The 21860-nt window shown below is 43.0% G+C and overlaps 1 long non-coding RNA gene across 1 annotated transcript in view; it reads right to left on the reverse strand.

Moving 5' to 3' along the window:
* LOC126266659 (uncharacterized) overlaps positions 1 to 7879 on the reverse strand; it is a 77628-nt gene extending 69749 nt beyond the window's left edge. The window contains exon 1 of the long non-coding RNA XR_007548904.1: positions 7795 to 7879. This is a non-coding gene — a long non-coding RNA (uncharacterized LOC126266659). The remainder of the gene's footprint in view (positions 1 to 7794) is intronic.
* Positions 7880 to 21860: the final 13981 nt, after the last annotated feature.

The raw sequence follows: 21860 nt of genomic DNA on the forward strand, positions 1-21860 counted from the left end.
CGTTTGAAGTTGCTTTCCTTATGCTGTGTTGTTCACTAAAACAGTGTAACATTTACTATATAAAACAAATATCGCGTGCACACGACAGAAATAACGAACAAGAACGGATTGTAAACACTCGTCTGCTAATGTTTTAGGGGATCCAAGGTGGTGACAGGTCCCGCCCACTGGCTTCCAAACAACGTGCAGCGTTAAGTCTGCAGCGCCATCTCCCCTTATTCTGCCTTCATGAGCGCTTCAGAATCGATGAGAGGTTTTCATCTTTGATGTACTATGATCGATAGTTATATTTTATCCTTGACAAGGTTTATCTCTGCTATCACGTGAAATCCAGACCACGCCCACTTTCCACGGTATTTAGGCCGTTTTTCGACGTCCGACTCGTCACGCCGCCAAGAGCCAGTCGGTCGTTTTCACTCGGAGACGGCTGCCTCCAGACCTGCCGCCTGTCTCGATCTCGGGGGGGGGGGGGGGGGGGGGGGGGGGGGGGGGGGCGGGGGCATCCCGTGGTTACCGACCGGCACATACCGCGGTGTGACGCTTGACAGGCATCTCACCTGGCTGCCGCACATCCGCGACATCAGGGGGCGGGCGATTGGGCGTCTCCGGGCGCTCTCCCCGCTGCTGAACCCCTCATCCACGCTCACCCCTCGGCATGGCCTGACCGTGTACTTGGCCCTCACCCGGCCGGTACTCGAGTACGCCGCTGTTGTGTGGGGGACTGCCGCCCCATCGCACGTTGCGATGCTCCAGCGTGTTCAGAATCGGGCGCTGCGGCTCGCTCTCCACAAGCCGCCTCGTGCTGATATCGATATAGGTACAGAAAGCTGGCTAAAGCCTGAAACAAGTTCTGCAGAAATTTTTACGAAGTCTCAGACGGTGTTCAGGAAAGATAGATTAGGCAGAATTGGTGGTGGAGTGTTTGTGTCTGTCAGTAGTGGTTTATCTTGTAGTGAAGTCGAAGTAGATACTCCGTGCGAATTGGTGTGGGTGGAGGTAATACTTAACAGCCGAATTAAGTTAATAATTGGCTCCTTCTACCGACCCCCAGACTCCGATGATACAGTTGCGGAACAGTTCAGAGAAAGTTTGAGTCTCGTAACAAATAAATACCCCACTCATACGGTTATAGTTGGTGGGGACTTCAATCTACCCTCGGTATGTTGGCAAAAATAATTGTTCAAAACCGGTGGTAGGCAGAAAACGTCTTCCGAGATTGTCCTAAATGCTTTCTCCGAAAATTATTTCGACCAGTTAGTCCACGAACCCATGCGAATTGTAAATGGTTGCGAAAACAAACTTCACCTCTTGGCCACAAACAATCCAGAGCTGATAGAGAGCATCATGACTGATACAGGGATTAGTGATCACAAGGTCATTGTAGCTAGGCTCAATACCATTTCTTCCAAATCCATCAGAAACAAACGCAAAATAATTTTATTTAAAAAAGCGGATAAAGTGCCACTAGAAGCCTTCCTAAAAGACAACTTCCATTCCTTCCGAACTGACTATGCGAATGTAGACGAGATGTGGCTCAAATTCAAAGATATAGTAGCAACAGCAATTGAGATATTCATACCTCATAAACTGGTAAGAGATGGAACGGATCCCCCGTGGTACACAAAAAAGGTCCGAACGCTGTTGCAGAGGCAACGGAAAAAGCAAGCGAAGTTCAGAAGAACGCGAAATCCCGAAGATGGGCTAAAATTTACAGACGCGCGAAATTTGGCACGTACTTCGATGCGACATGCCTTTAATAGGTTCCACAACGAAACATTGTCTCGAAGTTTGGTAGAAAATCCGAAGAAATTCTGGTCGTATGTAAAGTACACAAGCGGCAAGACGCAGTCAATACCTTCGCTGCACAGTGCCGATGGTACTGTTATCGACGACTGTGCCGCTAAAGCGGAGTTACTGAACGCAGTTTTCCGAAATTCCTTCACCAGGGAAGACGAATGGAATATTCCAGAATTTGAAACACGAACATCTGCTAGCATGAGTTTCTTAGAAGTAGATACCTTAGGGGTTGCGAAGCAACTCAAATCGCTTGATACGGGCAAGTCTTCAGGTCCAGATTGTATACCGATTAGGTTCCTTTCAGATTACGCTGATACTATACCTCCCTACTTAGCACTCATATACAACCGCTCGCTCACCGATAGATCTGTACCTACAGATTGGAAAATTGCGCAGGTCGCACCAGTGTTCAAGAAGGGTAGTAGGAGTAATCCATTTAACTACAGACCTATATCATTGACGTCGGTTTGCAGTAGGGTTTTGGAGCATATACTGTATTCAAACATTATGAATCACCTCGAAGGGAACGATCTATTGACACGTAATCAGCATGGCTTCAGAAAACATCGCTCTTGTGCAACGCAGCTAGCTCTTTATTCGCACGAAGTAATGGCCGCTATCGACAGGGGATCTCAAGTTGATTCCGTATTTCTAGATTTCCGGAAAGCTTTTGACACCGTTCCTCACAAGCGACTTCTAATCAAGCTGCGGAGCTATGGGGTATCGTCTCAGTTGTGCGACTGGATTCGTGATTTCCTGTCAGGAAGGTCGCAGTTCGTAGTAATAGACGGCAAATCATCGAGTAAAACTGAAGTGATATCAGGTGTTCCCCAGGGAAGCGTCCTGGGACCTCTACTGTTCCTGATCTATATAAATGACCTGGGTGACAATCTGAGCAGTTCTCTTAGACTGTTCGCAGATGATGCTGTAATTTACCGTCTAGTAAGGTCATCCGAAGACCAGTATCAGTTGCAAAGCGATTTAGAAAAGATTGCTGTATGGTGTGTCAGGAGGCAGTTGACGCTAAATAACGAAAAGTGTGAGATGACCCACATGAGTTCCAAAAGAAATCCGTTGGAATTCGATTACTCAATAAATAGTACAATTCTCAAGGCTGTCAATTCAACTAAGTACCTGGGTGTTAAAATTATGAACAACTTCAGTTGGAAGGACCACATAGATAATATTGTCGGGAAGGCGAGCCAAAGGTTGCGTTTCATTGGCAGGACACTTAGAAGATGCAACAAGTCCACTAAAGAGACAGCTTACACTACACTCGTTCGTCCTCTCTTAGAATATTGCTGCGCGGTGTGGGATCCTTACCAGGTGGGGTTCACGGAGGACATCGAAAGGGTGCAAAAAAGGACAGCTCGTTTTGTATTATCACGTTATAGGGGAGAGAGTGTGGCAGATATGATACACGAGTTGGGATGGAAGTCATTACAGCATAGACGTTTTTCGTCGCGGGGAGACCTTTTTATGAAATTTCAGTCACCAACTTTCTCTTCTGAATGCGAAAATATTTTGTTGAGCCCAACCTACATAGGTAGGAAAGATCATCAAAATAAAATAAGAGAAATCAGAGCTCGAACAGAAAGGTTTAGGTGTTCGTTTTTCCCGCTCGCTGTTCGGGAGTGGAATAGTAGAGAGATAGTATGATTGTGGTTCGATGAACCCTCTGCCAAGCACTTAAATGTGAATTGCAGAGTAGTCATGTATATGTAGATGTAGATGTTACTCCACAAGGCTCCTTCATGAGGAAGCTGGCGTCCCGTTGCTGCGGGATCGCTTCAGGCAGTCCGCCAGGGTGTTCTATGCCTCTGCAGAACACTCTGGCAGTCGTCTTATCCGCGGACTGGCACACAAAGTCCACCGCAGGCCGACCACGCTTTGGCCTGATCTGCTGCGGGAGTAGTTTCTTCCGCAGCCTCTATGACGCATTTGACGCAGCGTCCGCCCTCACGCGGCCGCTCCCATAGGCCAATCCTAACCGTGAGGCCCCACTATAGTTTTTGAGGTCCACACAGGAACAGCAGCTTCGCTGCTTAGCCTGTCTCTCTCCTGGTAGATGTATCCAGAGAATTGCAGTGCAGTGCAGTGCAGTGTCGACTCGTCAGTCGGCAAGACTCAGCACAACCAGGAGCACCTCCGAAGATGTCCAACGTAGCTTTGGGCGAAATTTCAGGGATAGATGAACTGCATGGACCACGGCCATACAACCTGGAAAAATTCTCACAATTTTACATTTCAGAACATTTGAAGCAAGCTGCCGATCTTTGCACCACTTTGAAATTTTATCAAGACCTGATTGACAGTAGAACATTATAGATAACTGCATCTGGAAATAGTCTGAGGTCGCAGTTTAAGTGTCCACAAGGTCGTTTATATGCAACATGAACACAAAGACCCCAATACACTTCCCGGGGGCTACTTTTACATCTGATAATGATTCGCCATCCAATATAACACATTGCATCCTCCCTACCAAAAAATCCTCTATCCAATCACAGATTTCGCTTGATACCCCATGTGACTATAGTATTGACAGTAGCCATTTATGTGGTACTGATTCAAATGCTTTCCAGAAATCAAGAAATATTGCAACTACCTGGTTTCCTTGATCCAAAGCTTTCAGTATGTCATCTGAGAAAAGTGAGTTGGGTTTCGTACGATGGATGTTATCGGCATCCATGCTGCTTGGTATGGAGGATGTCATCCTGTTCGAGACAGCTTACTATATTTGAGCTCACGATATGTTCTAAGATTCTACAACAAATCGATGTCACACCTCACACTGATGTTGATTGTGGACATTAGTTCCGAATGGAATGAATGTTTAACCTTTTAATGTCCGTTATGTGATGAACAGATCCACAAATTTTGATAAATTTCAAACTGGCGCTTTATGAGGTAACGCTTCCCATAACAGTCATTGTGTTGTAATGCACCTGTTACCTTGTCAGTTTTTTTGATACAAGTACCGCCCGATACTGAAAGATCGCAACCAGTCGCTGAAACACAGTGCAAGTTTAGTAGCTACTGCGGTGCTTATGGTCACATTGTTCGTCTTTCGCAGCAAAGACTCTTTTTGACTGACCACCATTGTAAACTGAGAATGAGACCACACAGCAATCGGATTTTTGCAACTTTTTACATTTATGGTGCATGAAGTTCAGAATTCAATTACCAATTTCCCAAACCAGTTCGATGCAATTCTCAAAAATTCTCGAGAAAATCGACTTCGAAGTATTCCAGGGACCTTTATTTCCTCAAAGTTAAGGCAATTTTGGCGACTGACCGCGTGGCTTGTTCAGCTGTGGTGGGGATATTCAGCTAATCAACAGATCACTGGTTCGAATTTCACGATGGTCAACTCTTTTTTCGTCTCTAAGGTTTCCGAACATCAACCGGTAAAAACAGAACCCTTATAGGGTAAATTTGTTGTCCGTCTGCCTGTCTGTCCGACTGTTAAAACCACTTTTTTCTCAGGATCACGTATCAAGTTGAAACATATGCCTGATCCTAAAGTCTACGGTCCCTTTGAGGCATAAAACATTTAAGTTTCTACGTTAATGCAGTCAAAATGAATGGCCATTGCTGTCACATATTTTGATATCCTGCCAGTATCGGCATCGAAACATGCAAAAACTGTATAATTTCTCCATTCCCGGAAAGAATGGCTTATCTGTACACATGACCCTCGGTGCGTGAGTGCTACTATCACTCATATGGAGTTTTATTTTTTCGCTCAATTCGAATATCTGCATCTTTTAGATATCAAGTTCATCAGATATGTGGTAATGAACACATATTGAATCATCATTTGTATGAAAAGTGTACATCTTGTTTGACATCTTATTTTACAGGCAAAATTCCAGTTAGCACTCCAAATATAAATTGCTTATTATCGACATTTTATAAAAGATTGTTGATAAAAGCTGTTCAAATTTATTTAAATTACAAATTTATTAACAACCTTTTTATAAAATATCGATAACTAGGAACTCATGTTTGCAATGAAAAATGGTTCAAATGGCTCTGAGCACTATGGGACTCAATATCTGAGATCATCAGTCCCCTAGAGCTTAGAATTACTTAAACCTAACTAAACTAAGGACATGACACACATCCATGCGCAAGGCAGGATTTGAACCTGCGACCGTAGTGGTCACGCGGTTCCAGACTGAAGCACCTAGAACCGCTCGGCCACACCGGCCGGCATGAAAACTGGGATTTTGCGTGGAATACGTAATTATAAAAAAGAAGACGTGCATTTTTCACAAAAAATTATGATTAGACATGCTCAATTAGCATATATTTGATGAATTTTATGTTTAAATAATGTAGGTATAAGAACTGAACGAAAAAAAATAAAGCGAAAAATAGACTATGATTATATTCGAACCTGATTACCATCGCCGTACACAAACGAATGATCCCTGTGTACTTGGAATTTCCCTAAATCGTTTCAGCAAATGCCGGTATGGTTCCTTTGAAAGGAAACTTTCGCCATTTTTACTAAAAGTAAACACACTACTGGCCATTAAAATTCCTTCACCAAGAAGAAATGCAGGTGATAAACGGGTATTCATTGGACAAATATATTATACTAGAACTAATATGTGATTACATTTTCTCGCAATTTGGGTGCATAGATAATGAGAAATCAGTACCCAGAACAACCACCTCTGGTCATAATAACGGCCTTATACGCCTGGGCATTGAGTCAAACAGAGCTTGGATGGTGTGTACAGGTACAGGTGCCCATGCACCTTCAACACGGTACCACAGTCAATCAAGAGTAGTGACTGGCGTATTGCAATGAGGCAGTTGCTCGGCCACTATTGACCAGACGTTTTCAGTTGGTGAGATATCTGGAGAATGTCCTGGCCAGGGCCGCAGTCGAACATTTTCTGTATCCAGAAAGGCCCGTACAGGATCTGCAACATGCCGTCGTGCACTATCCTGCTGAAATGTAGGGTTTCGCAGGGATCGAACGAAGGATAGATCCACGGATCGTAACACATCTGAAATGTAACGTCCACTGTTCAAAGTGCCGGCAATGCGAACAAGAAGTAACCGAGACGTGTAACCAATGGCACCCCATACCATCACGCCGGGTGATACGCCAGTATGGCGATGATGAATAGAAGAATACATGCTTCCTATGTGCGTTCACTGCGATGTCGCCAAACACGGATGCGACCATCATGATGCTGTAAACAGAACCTGGATTCATCCGAAAAAACGACGTTTTGCCATTCGTGCACCCAGGTTCGTCGTTGAGTACACCATCAGGTGCTCCTGTGTCTGATGTAGCGTCAAGGGTAACCGCAGCCATGGTCTCCGAGCTGATAGTCCATGCTGCTGCAAACGTCGTCGAACTGTTCGTGCAGATGGCTGTTATCTTGCAAACGTCCCCAGCTGTTGATTCGGGGATCGAGACGTGGCTGCACGATCCATTACAGCCATGCGGATAAGATTCCTGTCACCTCGAATGCTAGTGATAGGAGGCCGTTGGGATCCAGCAACGCTTTCCGTAATACCCTCCTGAACCCACCGATTCCATATTCTGCTAACAGTCATTGGATCTCGACCATCGCGAGCAGTAATGTCGCGATACGATTAACCGCAATCGCGATAGGCTACAATCCGACCTTTATCAATGTCGGAAACGCGATGGTACGCATTTCTCCTCCTTACACGAGGCATCACAACAACATTTCACCAGACAACGCCGGTCAACTGCTGTTGTGTATGAGGAATCGGTTGGAAACTTTCCTCATGTCAGCACGTTGTAGGTGTCGCCACCGGCGCCAACCTTGTGTGGATGCTCTGAAAAGCTAATCATTTGCATATCACAGCATCTTCTTCCTTGTGAGTCTCGAGCACTGTACCGTGTCGAAACAGAGCTGGGCTCCGGGCTTCCCCGGGTCAGCGTCGCAGCAGCTGACGCGCTCACGCAGCGTACAGAGGGACTTGGAATGGTCAACTCACCTGTGCGGAAGCACACTAAGGTGAGCAGTGCAGACGCCGGCAGCTGGAGGTGCCTGGAGGCTGCCATCTCCCCCGCGCGCCTGTGTCGACTGGCTGAGCGGTAGGATCCGCCGCTTCGTCTTATCTACCGAGCGAGAGACGCCCGCAGATTACGAACGAGAGAGCTCGGACGGCCGGACGGCTACCTTTAGCAGCTCGCGGGCAGATCTCACCGGTAGCACCAGCGCTGAAGACTCTTTCACGAGGAAGTTGTCTCCTTATCTGATACCGCTAATCCAGTTCACAGAATTACGAATACGACTTCCCCGCTGAACTGATAACGTGGTGTGTTCCTGTGATGATGGCGCTTGCTTTCAGTGATGATTAACAAGAGAAAATGTGCCAATTCAGGTAAAAAAAAAAAAGATCTCAAATTACGCTGTCAAATGTGTTTTGAGTAGAAATGCGCACTACCAAAACGGAGATTCGGTAGTTTTCGCAAAGTACATAAATAAATTAGTAAATGGTCGGATTATCGGTAATATCTGTAACATTGATAGTGAAAAAAACATACATGCATGCGTGAGAGAGAAACTGGGAGTCGACGAATTCTTTTCTTCTTTTTTTACCTAATTCGAATCGAACACCGATCAGTGTTAGTCCATTGCGTATTCCATATCCTTGCAAAATAGCTCCTGAACGTTTATGCAACCAAAGCAATTACTTTTGATGCCAGTACAGTTTGCATGCACAAACATTTAAAAAATCTGTACGATTATTGTTGCTATTTTGCACTAAATAGAAACTTCTTCATCACGATTCTTCATCATGATGTTTTATATAAGCTCGACAGGGTACTGAAGCGATGTTTGATACGTTTTCTTTTCTTTTTTTAATGTTACCTTTTTTGAGTAAATTGCGTTTTCTAGCGTTGTATTGTAAATCTGTACACTTTTCATTATTTTTACTGCAACATCCCTCTGATTCACGTTTACAGATCAACAATATTCGAATAAAGCCTGAATTAATCATTGACAGTTTTAATTTTGCTACAGATGCTGTCCATTTTTAAGTAACAGACAGGAGGATAATATCTAGAACAAAAATGTTCCGTAAGTACAGACTACAATGCTGGTTATATATCTTCAGTTAGTTTCCAGATGCTTCGCCGATTCCTGTATATTGGCTTGGGTTGGGTTGTTTGGGCGAAGAGACCAAACAGCGAGGTCATCGGTCTCATCGCATTAGGGAAGGACAGGGAAGGAAGTCGGCTGTGCCCTGTTAAAGGAACCATCCTGGCATTTGCCTGGAGCGATTTAGGGAAATCACAGAAAACCTAAATCAGGATGGCCGGACGCGGGATTGAACCGCCGTCCTCCCAAATGCGACTCCACTGTGCTACCATTGCGCCACCTCGCTCGGTGTCCATTGTTTTGGGCAATCTGGTAAGACGCTGATCGTGTACACAAACAAAGCCATCGAAATCATGTAACGCCTGATACGAATGCAACACACGTAACTTACAGGTAATGCTGTTATGACTTTCAGTGACCAAGGCTATTAGTAAAATTACCATAGTCTACCCACATTTATGATAATCTATGGTAGCCTACGATAGTTCTACAAAACTAGTTTTGAGATACATCTGCCAGTGGAATAAGAGCATCTATCTACCTACCCCCAGAAAAAAAATATTGCCTCGTGGAGTGGCCGCGTGGTTTAGGGCGCCATGTCACGGATTACTCGGCCCCTCCCGCCGGAGGTCCGAGTCCTCCCTCAAGCATGGGTGTGTGTGTGTGTGTGTGTGTGTGTGTGTGTGTGTGTTGTTCTTAGCATAAGTTAGTGTGTGTGTGTGTGTTGTTCTTAGCATAAGTTAGTTTAAGTAGTGTGTAAGTCTAGGGACCGATGACCTCAGCAGTTTGGTCCTTAGGAATTCATACACATGTGAACATTTGAAAACTATTCGCCATACGAATTTGCATCCAGACACATCAGTTCAGTATCGCTCCGAAGAAAACAAGAACGTATAATGAATACTGACTAGCAGCAAGTGCATACAAAGTCGTTTGTCATGAAAACTCCAGATCATTTCGTCATTCATCACGAAAATAACATGAGTCCTACCATCGCCCCTCGCTACCCCCACACCACAGTTCAGAGCATATATACACTCCTTATTCCACAGAGAGTGGTCCCCAGGATGTGGAATGATGTACACTTCATTTAATCTAAGTACTGTCGAGCTAAATGACTTAACATTACCAAGACTGTTGTATAACAGTGCTAATTCTAATTATAAATAGCTCAGGACATTAGAGAGTAAAAAGAGCTACTAAACAGAAAGTTCAGATTTCAGCCTTCAATTTCATCATGTTATACACGTGACATTTAATTTGCTCCGGCAGGTTGTTGAACTCATATGTACCCAAGTATCTGACTCATTTCTGTTCTAACGTTAAGCGCTTGAAGTATTTGTATAGCTTTTTTATGTTTCACTATTTTTGTGAGGAAAGCAAAACATTATCAGGTCTACAACTTTGCTTCCGCCGTTTTGAAATAGACGCCAGTAGCGGCAAGTGCGATTCAGGTGGTTGGTCCCAGGTGTAATACAATGAGCTTAGGCATCTGTAAACAAAATCTCATAAAAATATTAGTCTATTTGTGATTGCATCATAAGGTTATTCTCGATTAAGTACTTCAACTTACGTACCCATTTCTCGCCATTTGCAGGAAGTTTTAATTTTCTGCTTTAACACGAAGAAATCTGCGGCTGTGGCTCTTAAAATACTGGGTAAGATCAATGGTGAGGGAAATACTAGCGGAAGAACGTGCAGAGAATATTTTCAATGCCTTAAGAACGGTGATTTTGATGCTGAAGACCGGCATGGCGGTGGAAGACAGAACGTTTTCGTAGCCACTGAAACAGACGAAGACAGTCACAAGACATTGTTATCGAAAGCAATTGATGCGTTCGAGCCCAGCACTAAAACACAAACGGCCACAAATCAGCGATGGACACGTAAAGGTAATTTTGCTGCAGGTCAGTGAACGACTCCATGTCGCAAAACCCGTCAAACTATACATGGAAACGTTGAAATGAGAAGCCATATCTCTCCTGCCGTATTCTCCATACGTTGCTCTCTCTGACTACCATCTTTTTCGATCAGTGGCATAGAGTCTGGCTCACCAGCACTTCCGACCATATGAACAATTGCAAAATTGAATTGATTCATGGATCCCCACAAAAGACGCCCAATTGTTCCGCCACGGGATTCGTATGCTATCCGAAAGATGGGAGAATGTAGTGGCCAGCAATAGCCAATACTATGAATCATATTTTTTTTGTAAATTTTTCACAATAAAGCCCCGAACTTCGAAAAAAACGGCAGAAGCAAAGTTGTAGACCTAGTAGTAATGTCAAAACACATATACAGGGTGTCCCAGATATCTCGTCCACCCAAAATATCTCTGGAACAGTAACAGCTATTGGAAAACGACTTTCACCGGTATCAATGTAGGGCTGGGGCCCATGAATGTACATATTTGGAAACATTCAAAAAACGAAAGCATATGTGTTTTTTAACACAAACTTATGTTGTTTTTTTTAAATCGACCTCCTATATTTTTTTCTTTAGCAATCTATAGCATGACAAAGCACATACACAATGGGGTTGCTCGCATCGCAATTTCCCATTACATCCCGAGATATTACGACGTGAAGTTGACGCTTGAAACACCCGACATGAGCTGCTAGCGCACGTCCTGAGGCTCAGGCATGAACCCCATGCTGCCCGTAATCGCGATGTGATTGACACACGTAATTACACTTCCATACTTATCAAGATGTCCGAAACGAATAATACGGTCTGCTACCATCCTGCATTAAAGTCGTACATTCCAGCAGGTATTTATCCTATAGGCTAGGGGTGATGCGGTTCTGTAACATATCTGTGTGCCGCAACGTTAGTCACAAAGTTAACTTCGCTTATCGTTAATCCGTTACTAAAAAGGTAATGCCGTTCAACGTTAAAACTTTACTTTACCGTAGATCTAGCGCAAGTGACAGTTAATCATTCACTCATAATAGTAAAATTCATGTTGATGGTTTTAGTGAAACGAGCAAGTGGACTAAAAGTTTTACCGTTGTTTAGGTAAAAATGTTTTCATTTGGGAAGTTCAGGTAGAACATAGAAGATGAATGTAAGCATGTTTAACCAATTAGTTTTATTATCATATAATTATCAATGTTATGTTTATCTAATGCGTTAAATGACAAATTGTTGCAAACAAATGTTTCTTAACATCACTGGGTAAAATGGCCCTTTGTAGAAACTTCCACTGTGATACCAGCACTACATACTAAGCATAGCGTTCACATCTCATGCTCAAAGTGATGCCCATTGGCTTGCATACATAGGGTCACATTTCAAATAGGTACCCCACTCATACAGTTATAGTCGGTGGTGACTTCCATGTACCCTCGATATGCTGGAAAAATTATACGTTCAAAGCCGGCGGCAGACATAAAACATCATCCGAACCTGTACTGAATCCTTTCTCGTAAAATTATTTTAAATAATTCATGAGCCCACTCGAAGCGAAAATGGTTGCGAAAGCATACTTGATCTCTTAGCAACAAATAATCCTGAACAGATAGTGAGTATTGTGACGAATACAGGGATTAGCGACCACAAGGCAGTTGCTTCTAGGCTGAATGCCGTAACACCTACAACCATCAAAAAGAAACCTAATGTACATCTGTTTTAAAAAGCTGATAAAAATGCTCTTAACGTCTTTTTAAGAGACAGACTCCACTTCTTCCGATCTGATCACGTAAGCGTTGAAAAGATGTGAAATGATTTCAAGGAGATAGTATCGACGGCAATTGAGAGGTATACATACCACATAAATTAATAAGTGATGGTACTGATCACCCATAGTACACAAAACTGGTCAGATCGCTGTTGCAAGAGCAACGAAGTCAGCATGACAAATTTAAAAGAACGCAAAATCTCCAAGACTGGCAAAGTTTTACAGAAGTTCGAAATATAGCGCGTACTTCAATGCGAGATGCTTTTAATAATTTCCATAACGAGACTCTGTCTCGAAATCTGACAGAAAACCCAAAGAGATTCTGGTCATACATAAAGCACACCAATGGCAAGAAACATCAATACCTTCACTGCTCGATAACAACGGTGAAGTCACTGATGACAGTTCCACTAAAGCAGAGTTATTAAACACGGTTTTCCGAAACTCCTTCACCAAAGAAGACGAAGTAAATATTCCTGAATTCCAATCAAGAACAACTGCCAAGATGAGATAGAAATAGATAGCCTCGATGTCGCAAAGCAGCTTAAAGCAATAACGGCAAGGCTTCTGGTCCAGGTTGTATACCGGTCAGATTCCTCTCAGAGTATGCTGATACAATAGCTCAATGTTTAGCAATTAGATACAACCACTCGCTCACAGAAAGTTCCGCACATAAGGACTGGACAATTGCTCAAGTCACACCAATACCCAAAAATGGAATTAGGAGTAATGCCTTGAATTACAGGCCCATATCCCTTACGTCGATTTGCAGTAGGGTTTTGGAACAAATGCAGTACTCGAACATTATGAAGTACCTCGAAGAAAACGATTTATTGTCACATAGTCAGCACGGATTCAGAAAATATCGTTCTTGCGAAACACAACTAGCTCTTTATACTCATAAAGTAATGGGGGATGTCAAACTGATTCCATATTTTTTAGATTCCCAGAAGGCTTTCGACATCGTTCCTCACAAGCGTCTTCTAACCAAACTGCGTTCCTATGGAATATCGCCTCAGTTGTGTGACTGGATTCGCGGTTTCTTGTCAGAAAGTAATAGACGAAAAGTCATCGAGTTAAAAAAAAAAAGTAATATCCTCCCTTCCCCAAGGAAGTGTTATAGGCCCTCTATTGTTCCTGATCTATATTACAACATAGGAGACAATCTGAGAGCCCTAGTAGATTGTTTGCAGACGATGCTGTCATTTACCGTCTTTTGAAGTCATCAGATGAACAAAACGAAATGCAAAATGATTTAGATAAGACATCTGTATGGTGCGAAAAGTGGCAATAGACCCTGAATAAAGAAAAGTGTGAAATTATTCTCATAAGTACTAAAAGAAATTCAATTAAATTGCGATTATGCGATAAGTCACACAAATGTGAAGGCTGTAAATTCAACTAAATACTTACGGATTACAATTACAAATAACATAAATTGGAACGATCAAATAGATTATGTTGTGGGTAGAGCAAACCAAAGACTGCGATTCATTAGCAGAACAAGAACGTGCAACAGGTCTACTAAAGAGACTGCTTACACCACGCTTGTCCGCCCTATTCTGGAGTACTGTTGTGCGGTGTGGGATCTGCATCAGGTGGGACTGACGGATGACATCGGAAAACTACAAAGAAGGGCAGCTCGTTTTGTATGATCGCGAAATAGGAGGGATAGTGCCACAGACATGACACGTAAATTGGAGTGACAATCATTAAAACAAAGGCGTTTTTCGTTGCGATGGATGTTTTCATGAAATTTCAGTCACCAGTTTTCTCCTCCGACTGCGAAAACTTTCTGTTGGCACCCACCAACATAGGGAGAAATGATCATCACGATCAAATAAGAGAAATCAGGCCTCGCACAGAAAAATTTAAGTGCTCGTTTTTAACTTGCACCGTTCGAGAGTGGAACCGTAGAGAGACAGCTTGAAGGTGGTACATTGAACCCTCTGCCAGGCACTTTATTGTGAATAGCAGAGTAATCACGTAGATGTTGCTGTAGCTGGCATCTTTTCGCTTAGTGGAGAGATATGTAGTGATCCATGACATTCATGGAAGGGCATGTGTCACATACACCAAATATAAAGCGCAGAGTTCAGATGTGCATGATGACAATTAGTTTATAAACATCAGGCAACATGGTAACCATTCGTAATCTCCATGGAGCAAGAAGGAATGAAGGAGTTCTGGTACCATGGAAGATCTCCAGCACTAAGGGAGATGAATATGATGTACATAAGCGATTGTTGTTATATATTACACGCAGACAGAATGTTAGTAGAGAAGCAGTGTTTTGTTTTATAGCCACTTCACTTACAGAAATGTGCATGGAAGAAGGAAGTTAGGTGCCAAGGGAGCACAGTACACAGCATAGCTGGACCCTGAGGTAAATTGCTGGAGTTGCAGGGCTGCACCAGTCTAATAAGGGAGTACGAACGAAATTTTCATTCTGCAGCGGAGTGTGCACTGATGTGAAACTTCCTGGCAGATTAAAACTATGTTTCAGACCTAGATTGGAACTTGTGGCTTTTGCCTTTCACTGGCAAGTGCTCTACCATCTGAGCTACCCAAGTATGACTCTCGACCTGTCCTCACTGCTTCACTTCTGCCAGTTCAAGTCCCGGTCCAGCACATAGTTTTCATCAGCCAGAAAGTTTTAATAAGGGTGTATTAAAATGGCGGTGTTAGGTGTAGCTGCATGGAGTGGGAGGTTTAGAACAGACATTGCTCAAGCAGTGCCACACTAGCTAAATATAGTAGTTATCAGACATCAATAAATACTACATCCTTGCTTTAATTTATGCTGTATGCCATTTTGTACAGAAAAATTACAACAACAAAAGCATGTGGTCAAAGCTTAAAATCTAACTACAGTTATGATAAAATTTACAATGGAAATTGGCAGCAACTCTGAACTTTGAGTTTGCTGTATCCTTCTACAACTGGTGGGTATGCTTGTGAGTGTACTAAATGTAGTGTTGCCGTGCATGTGTGCTTAAATCAACTGCCAAGTGTGCACACAGAAACGTCTCTGCCGCGCTGTCTACCAGTGACTCGTGCCTATACACCCCTGAAGCAGTGCTAACTCACTCCCACTATGTTCTTTTAGTCTGTACCACTTACATCAGTTGTTCTGCGTACTGTTTATGTTGCAGCTTCTTGTCACATCTGGAGTCATGAGAGGCTTACTTCTGTTTCTGTTCAGAGGTTTATGAATAAAGCCTTATTTGTTCCAAGGCGTGGCAGGCAGCGAAAGGCGTCCCCGGAGGCTGATCAGAAAGCCTCCCCGGTGCGTCTGACAAACCGGTTTCAGGCACTGTCTCTGGCTGAGCCAGATGCAGCTGCCTGCCCTGTTTCAGAGGATCATTCTCAGCCTTCAAGGTCCGGGCAATCGCAGAGGGTGGGCTTATTGGTAGTTGGGAGCTCCAATGTTAGGCGCGTAATGGGGCCCCTTAGGTATATGGCGGCTAAGGAGGGGAAGAAATCCAGTGTGCACTCCGTGTGCATTCCGGGAGGAGTCATTCCTGATGTGGAAAGGGTCCTTCCGGATGCCATGAAGAGCACAGGGTGCAGCCAGCTGCAGGTGGTGGCACATGTCGGCACTAATGACGTGTGTCGCTTTGGATCTGAGGAAATTCTCTCTGGATTCCAGCGGCTATCTGATTTGGTGAAGGCTGCCGGTCTTGCTTACGAGATGAAGGCAGAGCTCACCATCTGCAGCATCGTTGACAGAACCGACTGCGGACCTTTGGTGCAGAGCCGGGTGGAGGGTCTGAATCAGAGGCTCAGACGGTTTTGCGACCGTATTGGCTGCAGATTCCTTGACTTGCGCCATAGGGTGGTGGGGTTTCGGGTTCCGCTGAATAGGTCAGGAGTTCACTACACTCAGCTGGCGGCTACACGGGTAGCGGAGGCTGTGTGGCATGGACTGGGCGGTTTTTTAGGTTAGAAGGCCTCGGGAAAGTTCGGGATGGGCTGCAATGTCAAAGGGTGCTTGGCAATTACAGGACGTGCTTGGATCAAGGAACAGTCGGAATTATAGTTGTAAACTGTTGTAGTTGCGCTGGAAAAGTCCCTGAGCTTCAAGCGCTAATAGAAAGCACAGAAGCTGATATCGTTATAGGTACAGAAAGCTGGCTAAAGCCTGAAATAAGTTCTGCAGAAATTTTTACGAAGTCTCAGACGGTGTTCAGGAAAGATAGATTAGGTAGAATTGGTGGTGGAGTGTTGGTGTCTGTCAGTAGTGGTTTATCTTGTAGTGAAGTCGAAGTAGATACTCCGTGCGAATTGGTGTGGGTGGAGGTTATACTTAACAGCCGAATTAAGTTAATAATTGGCTCCTTCTACCGACCCCCAGACTCCGATGATACAGTTGCGGAACAGTTCAGAGAAAGTTTGAGTCTCGTAACAAATAAATACCCCACTCATACGGTTATAGTTGGTGGGGACTTCAACCTACCCTCGGTATGTTGGCAAAAATACTTGTTCAAAACCGGTGGTAGGCAGAAAACGTCTTCGGAGATTGTCCTAAATGCATTCTCCGAAAATTATTTAGAGCAGTTAGTCCACGAACCCACGCGAATTGTAAATGGTTGCGAAAACACACTTGACCTCTTGGCCACAAACAATCCAGAGCTGATAGAGAGCATCATGACTGATACAGGGATTAGTGATCACAAGGTCATTGTAGCTAGGCTCAATACCATTTCTTCCAAATCCATCAGAAACAAACGCAAAATAATTTTATTTAAAAAAGCGGATAAAGTGCCACTAGAAGCCTTCCTAAAAGACAACTTCCATTCCTTCCGAACTGACTATGCGAATGTAGACGAGATGTGGCTCAAATTCAAAGATATAGTAGCAACAGCAATTGAGATATTCATACCTCATAAACTGGTAAGAGATGGAACGGATCCCCCGTGGTACACAAAAAAGGTCCGAACGCTGTTGCAGAGGCAACGGAAAAAGCATGCGAAGTTCAGAAGAACGCGAAATCCTGAAGATGGGCTAAAATTTACAGACGCGCGAAATTTGGCACGTACTTCGATGCGAGATGCCTTTAATAGGTTCCACAACGAAACATTGTCTCGAAATTTGGTAGAAAATCCGAAGAAATTCTGGTCGTATGTAAAGTACACAAGCGGCAAGACGCAGTCAATACCTTCGCTGCGCAGTGCCGATGGTACTGTTATCGACGACTGTGCCGCTAAAGCGGAGTTATTGAACGCAGTTTTCCGAAATTCCTTCACGAGGGAAGACGAATGGAATATTCCAGAATTTGAAACACGAACATCTGCTAGCATGAGTTTCTTAGAAGTAGATACCTTAGGGGTTGCGAAGCAACTCAAATCGCTTGATACGGGCAAGTCTTCAGGTCCAGATTGTATACCGATTAGGTTCCTTTCAGATTACGCTGATACTATACCTCCCTACTTAGCACTCATATACAACCGCTCGCTCACCGATAGATCTGTACCTACAGATTGGAAAATTGCGCAGGTCGCACCAGTGTTCAAGAAGGGTAGTAGGAGTAATCCATTTAACTACAGACCTATATCATTGACGTCGGTTTGCAGTAGGGTTTTGGAGCATATACTGTATTCAAACATTATGAATCACCTCGAAGGGAACGATCTATTGACACGTAATCAGCATGGCTTCAGAAAACATCGCTCTTGTGCAACGCAGCTAGCTCTTTATTCGCACGAAGTAATGGCCGCTATCGACAGGGGATCTCAAGTTGATTCCGTATTTCTAGATTTCCGGAAAGCTTTTGACACCGTTCCTCACAAGCGACTTCTAATCAAGCTGCGGAGCTATGGGGTATCGTCTCAGTTGTGCGACTGGATTCGTGATTTCCTGTCAGGAAGGTCGCAGTTCGTAGTAATAGACGGCAAATCATCGAGTAAAACTGAAGTGATATCAGGTGTTCCCCAGGGAAGCGTCCTGGGACCTCTACTGTTCCTGATCTATATAAATGACCTGGGTGACAATCTGAGCAGTTCTCTTAGACTGTTCGCAGATGATGCTGTAATTTACCGTCTAGTAAGGTCATCCGAAGACCAGTATCAGCTGCAAAGCGATTTAGAAAAGATTGCTGTATGGTGTGTCAGGTGGCAGTTGACGCTAAATAACGAAAAGTGTGAGATGATCCACATGAGTTCCAAAAGAAATCCGTTGGAATTCGATTACTCGATAAATAGTACAATTCTCAAGGCTGTCAATTCAACTAAGTACCTGGGTGTTAAAATTACGAACAACTTCAGTTGGAAGGACCACATAGATAATATTGTCGGGAAGGCGAGCCAAAGGTTGCGTTTCATTGGCAGGACACTTAGAAGATGCAACAAGTCCACTAAAGAGACAGCTTACACTACACTTGTTCGTGCTCTGTTAGAATATTGCTGCGCGATGTGGGATCCTTACCAGGTGGGATTGACGGAGGACATCGAGAGGGTGCAAAGAAGGGCAGCTCGTTTTGTATTATCGCGTTATAGGGGAGAGAGTGTGGCAGATATGATACACGAGTTGGGATGGAAGTCATTACAGCATAGACGTTTTTCGTCGCGGCGAGAGCTTTTTACGAAATTTCAGTCACCAACTTTCTCTTCCGAATGCGAAAATATTTTGTTGAGCCCAACCTACATAGGTAGGAATGATCATCAAAATAAAATAAGAGAAATCAGAGCTCGAACAGAAAGGTTTAGGTGTTCGTTTTTCCCGCTCGCTGTTCGGGAGTGGAATAGTAGAGAGATAGTATGATTGTGGTTCGATGAACCCTCTGCCAAGCACTTAAATGTGAATTGCGGAGTAGTCATGTAGATGTAGATGTAGATGTAGATGTAGATCAGCTTCATGTATTATTTGCTTGGTATGTGACATTATGTGCAACTACACTGACTAGTTCCCAAAATTTTACATATATTGAACTATAATGCTAACTTTAATTAGCTGTGACATTTAATTAACATGCCCTATAGCCAAACTAATCTTACTCCTGGAATCAGACCAGCCAAAAGGAATACGTGAACAATAAATTTAAATAAGCGAAAGCTTAATTACACTTTTGGAAAATCAATATGTACATCACGTATACAGAAATATTGAAAGTATAGCAAAAAATTAGAGAAAGGAAAAAAAACAGTTATTGGTGGATGTTGAATATGTAAGGTATAGAGAAAAATTGACATGCTGGGCGACAAATAATTTTTGAGGATAAGACACAAAACATGGACACAAGTTTCAAACAACAGAAAAGGGTCATAATAACAATAATAGCATAACAATGAATTATAATAGTAAGGCTTATTGTAAAGATCTGTTTAAACTGTTGGGAATCCTAACTACACCATGTGAGTAGTTCCATCAACCTTCAATTTGTTACATACACCAGAAAAAATACCAGTATTTATTGCACTAAAGAAGTATTCATAACTAGAGAGAGAAAGAGAGAGGGAGGCAGAGAATATGTCTGGTGTAGTGTAGGCAATGAGCTACTAAGCAATTTGAATAAATAATGTACCAATGATTTTGAGATTATTTGTCAAATAGGTACACAAAATAAAATATGTTACACAACTTACGAATTATTTGTCAGCTAAACTTGCCTGTAATAGTGTGGTTGCATGACTGAATGAACTAATTTTATTATTTTTTTATACCTTTGTGTTAAGTGACCTGTCACATACTGTGTAAATGACCTGTGACCTCAGTAACCCAGTTTCTAAAAATTCCTATTTGTGACAATAATTTTCTCCCCATTAAGATGACACCTACTATGAGCCTGAGCTCGGTACATTCATTTGGGTTTCTGGGCACCAGATCCTGCTGCACATGCAAATCCTCAAACCGTTTGATGGATTCATTTCCAACCATTTTCCTTATCTGATAACACACTGTTTAGGAGCTCCACTACCTGTATAATTTTTTATCGCACTGTATGATGCCAGTATCAATTCTGAGGCAGAGGCTTTAGCGGTAACTAAGTCAACACCTTCAAGTCATGTCTACATAAGGCACCATCAGCTGGGCATGTCATTTAGGGAACCAGTGATAGCAGTGCTGCTCTGGTGAACAGCTTTAAAGTCTTACACAGCTTACCAAGCCACCATTCCCATCATTTGTTGTCTGCCAAAAAGGCATCAGCAGTCCTTGATTAAGAAAAAAAGGAAAGGAAAAAAAGGTCTGGTACTTTAGCACTTTTCTCAGCATTTTAAAACTGTGAATATGACACTTCTACTGGTAAAAAATTAAGTTATGTCTATGACTTATCAAAAACCTGCAGTTCTGATTCTTTTCATACAGGGAACTGTCACAAATCAAGCATTGAGCATCAGTATAGTGACCCAGTATTATTCTCTTGGAGTACTTTTTCATAATTCTGTCTTGATATTCTAGATAAGGCTTGCAATGACATTGGTTGCTTCTGGTTTTTGGTTGTTGTACCAATCTACTTCAGCACTCTACTGTTAGTTGGACTGCCTCCAGTTCCAGTACCTCATACTACCACAGTTTCACTGCTTCAGCTTGTTACTTCCACTGCTTCGCTGCTCTATTCAAGTCTACTGTGATCAACAGAAAAAAATTGTAACAAACACCATTATCTTTGTGTAGTATTTGTTACTATTGATCCACAATTTCTCACACTGTAGCAACAGCAGTTGGAATAATAGGAATAGCTGCTGCAATTTCAACAACAGCATTAAGGGCTAGCACAATAGGTGCCACAACAATAACAGCAGCAGTGACTGAAACAACTGCTACAACTATTGCAGCATCAACAAAACAACAGGCATTGGCAGCAACATCACCACAATGACTGCCTTCAGCAAAGGAGAAGAGACTGGGGAATTTATTATTAGCATTTCTTACTGTATTGCAAGGCCAGTGCTGTTACTGATCCAGTTCATCAGTGTGTTCTATTGCTGTTGTGTATGTGAAATGGATCAAAATTTACATGATCTAGCTGATCCTATGTCATCTGTCAATTGAGAAAACAGCAAAATCAGCAAACACAAATGATGTCTGCTAGACTGAAATTCAATCAATGTGCAGTATTTCTTGGTTCACCCTATGTGACACCAGGTCACAGAATTACAATGCTTTTCTGCCAGTGCTTGTCTGCTTCTGCATTTTGCAGTGTGTCGTACGCAGAATCTCTAATTTTGATGTTATTGTCAGGTTAACACCAGACAAATGTAACAAGACAAAATAATTAGCATCTTGAGATGCATTTCACAAACAGCATTTGAAATAACTGCTTCTCCTCAGTCACT

This window comes from Schistocerca gregaria, chromosome 4 (genome assembly GCF_023897955.1).
Source record: "Schistocerca gregaria isolate iqSchGreg1 chromosome 4, iqSchGreg1.2, whole genome shotgun sequence".
NCBI classification, from domain to species: domain Eukaryota; kingdom Metazoa; phylum Arthropoda; class Insecta; order Orthoptera; family Acrididae; genus Schistocerca; species Schistocerca gregaria.